We start from the raw sequence: 9,048 nt of genomic DNA, 5'->3' as shown, positions 1-9,048 counted from the left end.
TGGGCTGAAATATTTATCTCGGATTATTGCCTTATTTATGGAATTTTATCTCTTAAATCTCGGATTTTAAAATTTTGGCCGTTTAGGAAAGTTACTGTTGTAACTTGAGGGAGATCAGGGATCAGGGCAATTAAGAGTTTGTTAGAGGGAAAATGTTACCGTTTTGTGATAGGATTCTTATATATTTGGTTTTCTTTTTAATCGGGTGTTATCATTTTTCTAATTTTTTCATTAGCCGATTGAGTTTTCTGCAAACCCTACCCTTCTCTCACTTTCAAATTTTATTGCAATGGCAGGCCATGATCCTCAAGACATTCGAAGCGAGATGGGCCATAAAGAACCCGATGTTGCCGCCAGTGTTGCAACACCGGAGAACCCAATTTCCACCCCTTCTCTGACGATCGTTCCAGTACCTATGGAACCCGTTCCTCTTGTTGTTCTCATGCTTGGAGAACCAGGGAACGCGATTGATTTGGAGAATCCTCCTGATTTCTCCATTTTGAAAATAGGGTTAATCTTCCTCCACCGATGGCTCGCCGATCAAAAAGGCAGGCAGGTTACAACCCTGATTTCACCCAGTCTAAAAGGTTTTACAAGGGTCCTCGCATCTCCATGGCTGAAGAAGATCGCAGCTCCGGTGACGATTCTGATGATGCTAACTACGAATTTGTGGCGAGGAAGAAACCCTCTGGTTCTGCTACTGTCTCTGCCTCCGCTCCGATCATTGAATCTGCTTCTGAAAGCGATATTCAAACTCTTCTGATGGTGTTCCTCCTAAGGACACTCCTGCAGCTACTGTTCCCCAAGAAAGTGCTGCTTCTGATGAAGATGCCACTCTGGCACAAATTTTGGAAAGCCTGAAGCAAGGAAAGGCTTCCTCATATGTTCCTCCCTCTGCTCATCTCTCCGATGATGAGCCTGATGCTGAGATGATGGAGGAGTTTGCTGCAAGCAAAGCCCATCAAGCTAATGATCTTTCTTCCTCTTCTTCTTCTGCCGACTCTGATGCTGACTCTTCTGATAAGAGTGCTGATATTGGAGATGAAGAAGACTCTGAAGATATTTCCAGCATGGATGCTGATGAAGAGCCTTTAGAGACAGAGGATGTTTCTGCTACTGATACCAGTGTTGTTGTTGGTGTCGTCAACACCACGGACAACACTGTTGATGAGGACTATGACATGGATGCTGCTCATTCTCTCATATTTTACTCTGGTGATGCTGTTTCCCTTTGGCCTCTTTTCACTCACAGAGGTCTACTGGATGAGAGGAACATTGATGTACTCTCATATGATAGGTACGATTTGATTGATTTTTTGAAGCTTAGACAGTTCTATTCTACTGTGGTAGCCGTGATACCCTATTGTAAGAGGGTGATTCTGGAATTCTATGCCAACCTGACTGCTAGCATTGAAGATCCAGAATCTGCAAAATATGGCTTGGTGTATCTAAGGGGTCGGCTGTTCGAATTCACTCCAGCCGTGATAAACTCTCTCTATTCCACCCCAGACGTTGATGAAGACAATCCTCCAGAAATCAATGAAGTGATTACTGTTCTCACTGGTGGTATGGTCAAACAATTCTCTGACCATTTTTCTACTGCTAAGCTCACCTTTTTTTATTCTGTGCTGCATAAGATAGCTGTGAGGAATTGGACTCCTTCATCCAACTCAACAGTTATCACAAGACCACAGGCTGTCATTTTGTATGCCATTGGGAATGAGAGTCCCTTCAATTTTGAGAAGATGGTATTCAAGACAGTGCTCCAGTTTGCTGATGGAGGACTCGAGTCTACTAAGCTGTCTTTTCCATCTTTGATCTACGGCATTTTTGAATCTCAGGCTTTCATCCGTAATATTACGGAAGATCTCACTGATCAACCTGAGATTTTGAAGTTAGCAGCTGGACTTCTCAAGGGAAATCGAGTTCTGGATTTGCCCTGGACTGCTACTCCTACTCCTTCTGCTGAAGCTGCTGGTGTTGCCCCTGATGTTTCCAACACGGGTGACAACACTGAAGAAACAGTGTCTACTCCTACTACCCTGAAATTCACCACTGCCACTATTCAGCTGCTGATGACTCGTGCTAAAGAGAAAATTGCGCAAACACAGGAAGATATTGCGTTCTACAACATGATCTTGGCTGATTGTCGGAGACAACTTGCCATTTCTGGCCAAACAGGGGGAGATAATAGTGCACAAGCTGAAGCTGGTCCATCTGGGACTAAAGATGATGAGGATGAAGCTACTGATCAAGAGAGATCCGATAGTGATCAAATTTAGATTTTGCTTCTTCTCTCATCTTTGCTTATTTGTTTCATTTTGATTATAATATAATTGTTTTTTGTTCGTTCTAGTTATGTGCTTTAAGTGCTCTTACATGCTTTAACTAAACTAACATCTTCTACCCCACTTATGCTCTAATATATGAATTAAAGAATTTCATGTGTTATTGTCCATGTTATCCACCGTGTTACGACACGAGGGACAACACTTCAGGGGGAGACTTTAAAATTCAGGGGGAGAAGATTTTTAAACTCAGGGGTAGTTTATGATTATTTCATACTTATGCAATATTTTGTCCAAAAAGCAAAAAGGGGAAGATTGAAAGGAATTTTATTCCTTGATATTTTTGGCCCTTAATTAATTAGATATTATAAGATTTTATTTTCTAGACAAGATAAAATATATGGTAGATATCCTATATATATCGATTATGTTAAAGATATATTTGTCAAGTTTAAATCATGTCTTGATAAGGTGATTATTTGATATAATATAATTCGATATTATTAAGATTTGATTTGCAAGATTTGATAGAGTTTATTTCCTACTAAAAGATAGTTGCTTATTCTTGTAGGACCCTCTATCTAAGGAAATCTTTAAGATTTGAAAGCTAATCTATAAAAGGGGATTTCACGCACAAGATGAGAAGAAGGTTCAGACGATAATACACTACGCATACTCTGAAGAATTCTGTTGAAGAATTTGAAGAACTCTGAAGCAAGGTTTGCAACCATCGCAAGGTTTGCAACCATCGTTGTTGCATGTCCCCGTGTTGCCGTTCGTGTTGAAGACATCAGAGACAACACTGTGGGAACAGTGTTGTTGAAGATCTTTTCTGTCTCTTCAATTTAGGCTACGGGAGTTGCATCCAATTTCTTTTATACTCTGTTGTATTTTAGGATGCAAGTTTGATTTCTCAACTTGTTGAGAAATTTAGGATTTAATGACTTTTCGTAAAATTACTAGGATTGCTTTGTAAGACTGATCTTACGTTTACTAGTAATATTTAGCCCTAAGGCACTCGCACGAGTTTTCATACTCGTGCAAAATTATTTACTTGTGTTTTATTTACGATTTAAATTTTCGCTGCACTGTGTTGTCTGTGGTGTTACAATACAAAGGACAACACTGTCTATTTTACATAACTAACCACGTACACCATTTTTCACATTATTTAACCAATTTTATATCTGGCTGTTCGAATGTCTTGTAATGATATGTTTAATATTGGTGACACGATCTCTAAGTCATGGAGAAGAAACATTGGTTATAAAGAAAAAAAAAATATTTTTTAATAATTGTATTACCAACCATGCGGGCGCGTGCTGGCTGCCTCAACTTGCCATTCATCATTATGTATTTTTGGGGACCGAAACAATAATTTCATACATAATTAGGCTAGGGACGGGAATGAAACGGGTCGGGTTTCCATCCCCGTTCCCGAATTCAAATCTGATTCTCTTACCCACCCTAATTTCTATTAATTTTTATCGAGGATTCCTGATACCCATCCGTGGGATCAAGTCCCATACCCATATCCAAAAATATATATATATTTATATATATTATAAATAAATTTTATTATAATATATATATATATGAATTAGTAAATTTTATTATAATATATATATATGAATTAGTAAATTTTATTATATAAAAATATAAAAATTATTATTCAATTTTAAAATATCTAAAATATTTTGTGCCAATTTTTATTATAATATTAACTTTTAAAAATAAAAAAATATTTTAAATACAAAATATTTTTATAAATCAAAATTAATATTTTAAAGACAATAATATGTATCAAAAATTTATTAAGATTATATATTGTTTCTAAATTTATCAAAATAAATAATATAAGTATATATATTATATATATATATATTTAAACTAATATAAATACTTTATATGTGTACGTAATATGAATGAGATTCAAATAATATTTTTATGTTATAAAAAACTACGCTATCATAAACGAATGTATTGTATATAATGTATAAAATATATATAAACGAAATAATAATAATACTTTTAATTTTAATTTTTTAATAATATTTTAGATTTAATAAAATTTGATAATTAAAATATTTGTATTATTATTATTATTATTATCTATTACTATTAATAAAGCAAGAGCATGTTAAAGAAACCAACTTTTGGTATTTTCAAATGAACTTTCAAAAATAACCCCATATAATAAATAACTATACTATTTAAAAATTTCAATTTATTTTCATTCAAATCTCCCATCATTTCATATAGGGATGTAAACGAGTCGAGCCGAACTTTTGAATGTTCAAGCTCGATTCATTTATAAACGAGTCGAGCCCGAGCTTATTAACGAATATATTCATGGCTCACGAGCTTATCCGAGCTTTTATGGAGCCTAAACGAGCTTAATATATTTAAATTATAAATTTAAATATTCATTAAATTAATTAAAAACTAAATTATATATTTGAAAAAATATAATAATATTATTAAAATTTGTAATTTTATTCTAATAAATTAATTTTTATATATTTTTTAATATTTTTCATAAGTAAAGTGTAAATTTATAAATTAAATATCAATACTATTATTTTTTCGTCTAAGAGATGACTTACGAGCTTGTTAACGAGCCTGTTAACGAGCCTGTTCACGAGCTAACGAGCCGAATATTGTAAAGCTCGAGCTTGGTTCGTTTGTCTTAACGAGTCTCATTAAACGAGCTCGAACGAGCTTTTAACGAACCGAGACCCGAACTGTTCGCGAACTGTTCGTCTCATTTACATCCCTAATTTCATACTTCATGTGTGAAATATTTTAATTTCAAAATTCAAAAACTAACTCTCTCATATATTACCTACATCACAAAATTGATTTCTAATTTTTTTTAAAAAAAATACAAATTTTATTATAAATTATTTTTTAACATAATTTGATAAACACACGCATAGCTATGAGTGTGCATCAGGTGCTAGTTATTATTATTATCGGGGCGGGTTCGGGGATGGGGATAGTATCCTCATACTCGCCCAATATGTTTCGGGGATTTTTAAAAATTTCCGAACTCGAGCTCATACCCAAAAATACTCCCCCAAACCCGCTCCGTTTCGGATTTTTCCCGCGGATACCAAAACCGGTGGGGAAAATTGTCATCCCTAAATTAGGCTGTTATCTACATTTTGAAGTTCTGGGGGATCAATTAAGGTTCGGATTTTTTAAATTAATGAAATTTGAAATTTTCGAAATTGAAATTATTTTGATCAGTGCGTGAAAGTTGTTGATATGCCAGTACTTTCATTTTATTTCGTACGTGTGGTTTAGTTATGGAATATATTATTGGGGATACGATGTGAAGTGAAAATTAGAAGGTTAACTAATTTTAAATAAATACTTGTTCATGAATAACCCTCGTTTTTTATTTATTATTTATTCAATAATAAATCGGAGACACAATAAAAAGCAAATATAAAAAATGACACACAGTTGAAATAATAATAATAATACGTCAAAGATGGAAAGACACGTCGAAAGCAATCCCCGTGACAGCTGTTTAATTTTCAAGCTTTTTTTTTCAAGCTCGAAACCTCTTTTTTGGAATGTTTTGATCCCAAATCCTTTCTAAATAAATTTATTTATCACTTGCTTTGTGCCCAATGGCCACTCAGCTACAAGACCACAACTATAAATTATTAAATTCTTATTCAACTTTTGTTTTTGACTTGGGGACTTGGGTGGGGCTTTTGTTACTACTTATCTAAATTCACTCAAATTTTTTGTAAAGAAAAAAGTCCCTTCCTATGATAATATCTATGTTATAATTTATCAATTATTATATAAATATTTTATCTCAAAATATCCATTTCCTGTATTGCCATATATATATTTATATATAAATCAATTATCGAATTGTAATGAAAAATATACTGACACCATAAAGTTCTATTTTATTTGAGTTTATTCTATGTATGCATAAAAAAATTTACTCGTATGTATGTATATGTTAACGATGGGTAATGTGTTTGTTAAGAGTTATTAAGAGTTAAAACCCAACTGCCTCTTAATTAAAAGACTGGCATGTAAGGAAATTTATGGATTCTCTAGTTCACCACCAACTCCACCACAAAAGCATGCATTAATATGAGAATTATATATTTTTAATTGAAAATTTTGGCATATATATTTATATTTGGATCTCATCAAAATTTTAAACCAAGCCTGTACATAATTTAATATGTTTAAGGACAATTACCACCTTTTACGTGGAGTCACGTGCCGTAATTAATAGATTATTATTAAACATCCGTAGTCCGTGGGGCGTTGGGATATGTAAATTACGGTAGAAGTGATATTTATTGTTGTCTTCAAAATTGGAAGCAAGAAGTAAAAGACTAGGAGTAGGTTTTTTTATTTTGTACATGTGAGGTGATACTCTTACTTCAATTCATATTTATGTTTTATCCATTTCACGACTCCAACCAACATTATTCACGAGTGCTTTTATGGGCAAGCATTTATATTGATATCACATTAAGATATCCCGGGTAAATAGGACCCCGGATGACGATACCCTGGGTGGATAGGACCCGGGAAGATGGTATTAGCTTTTCTGGACAGCGAAGCAGGTCCTAACCCGACTATCTTTAGGATGAGTGGTGATGCCCCGGTGAAATATCTCGGGTTATCACCAAACCCGAGTGATTGTCGATAGCCCGGATGCGAGATGGTTTCCAGGTTGGTGGCAAGAGAAGATCAGCGAAACAGGGAAAATGTGTCTTCCTTTTCCTTGCCAGAGGAGTCTTGCCTTGCCAAGAGGTCTCTTCCCTTGCCAAGAGGTCCCTTGCCTTGCCAAGAGGTATCCTTCCTTCCTAGGCAGAGAACCCTCCGGAGCACCCTGGCTCCGAGCACCCCGTCGTCCCAGCACCCTGGCGTCCAGCACCCTGGCCTCCCAGCACCCTGGCATCCAGCAACCTGACGTCCAGCAACTTGGCGTCCAGCACCCTGGCCTTGAGCACCCCGTCATCCAGGCTAGAGGACCCTTCCCGGACCAAATCAGAACACGGGTCCCACAGCATGGGCATCATCAGAGATTTCCAGAAAACTAATAAATAGGTATGGGCTTTATCCAGAAATTGTGGGAAACATCTTGTCATATTTAACTTGTCAGAAACCCATACCGTGCAATTATTGGGATGAACTCCTATAAATACCAGGCTCTGTGCCCTGGCCATGGTAGGTTCTATTACGTTCATATACATCTTCACATTCATACTCAATTTCTCTAAATATAATAAGCCCACTCCATACATCTTAATCTAACTTAAGCATCGGAGTGGCGATGCCGGAGAACCCTACGGCGTCCCACTGACGAGTTTCCTTGTTTCTGGTATGTAGAGGAACTTCAAGACGAGGCGAGGAAGCTTGCTGCTATTTTTATCCCGGGGTCATACCCACCCCCGGATACACATTTTATGATATTCACATCATTGGCGCCGTCTGTGGGAAATTGAGTCTGAGGCGTTGATTGAATTTCTCTCTTTCTCCTCCGTTCGAAAGAAAAGAAGCGCAACTTTGAGATTTCTCGGCTCCATCCATTGATGTTTTGCTGCTTTTCTTAAACATCTTGAATCGATTTCTACTGCCTGCCCCACTCTCGATTTTAACATCCCCAACATGGCCAAATCTTCTGCTGCTCGATAGGTTGAAGACTCGAGAGCTGCTGGTTTCTAGGAAAAGATGTGCGACTATGATTCCATTTCGGTGCAAATTTGGTTTCTTGTTTTATGGAATTTCGAGTTTCGAATTTTTGCTGTTCTGAAGCTCATTGAGCTCGAATTTGGAGTGTTTTGTGACTGGTTTTGGTGTCTCAATATTCCCAGCTGAGTTTCATAGCAGCTACACATCTAGTGTTTGGTTTCTTGCTCCAGGTGTGTATTGCTTGCTCCTAAAAGTTTTCTTGGTTTCCTGCGGAACTTGAGTGGGTTGGAGTTGGTCGTGGTGATGACGGTGTTCAATTCAAGGGGACCCAACACGATCGTATTGCATATTTTGGAGCCCGATGTCAGGGGGCCGGGCGTGAATATCTTGTTAGCTTGGTTGGAAACAATCAGGCCCACTGGGCTTGAGATGGATACAGAGAGAAAGCCGATTTTCCTTGCATTTTCTAAGTCCCGAGAACCCAGCTAATATCCGGGGACAAGATAACCGGGCAAGGAACAGGAAAGAAGAAAGAACTAATACCAAGCCCAATTGAGCCCTTAATTCTCGGATCCATGGTCGGCTTCCGTATTCACCATCGTCGTCTCTTCACCCGCTGGAGCCATTTATCTGTACGACGACTCCATTGTTAGGCATAACTTGTCTATAGAGTGACCGTGTCCCCTCGCAGAGAGCACTGAACCCGTGAGCCGATTCTTATGACAACCTCACAAGCCGAGCCATGACCTAAGAAAAACCCGGGTGCAGAACTGCCATGGGCTCGGCGCCGCACAAACCACCGAAGTTATGAGAATCAGAGACGACGCCGGACGGGTCCATACGGGGGTGGCCTTGTAGGTCGCCCAAATGGAATATCTCCGCCGGGGAGACATCCAACCCGGATGCTTCATGAGGTTCAATACCAAAGGTCCTGGCAGCCACCATATAATTCCGCTCGGGAAGCTTGGAGGTATCGGCATCCTCCTTCTGGGCTACGGTCTGCATCCACGTCGGGGATCACAGTGGTGACTGTGATTTGAGCAGGCGCCACTGGTCTTACCGCGACTCGAGAGCTTGT

Source organism: Henckelia pumila, chromosome 3 (assembly GCF_033568475.1).
Source record: "Henckelia pumila isolate YLH828 chromosome 3, ASM3356847v2, whole genome shotgun sequence".
NCBI classification, from domain to species: domain Eukaryota; kingdom Viridiplantae; phylum Streptophyta; class Magnoliopsida; order Lamiales; family Gesneriaceae; genus Henckelia; species Henckelia pumila.
Note: the sequence above shows the minus strand (reverse complement) of the source record.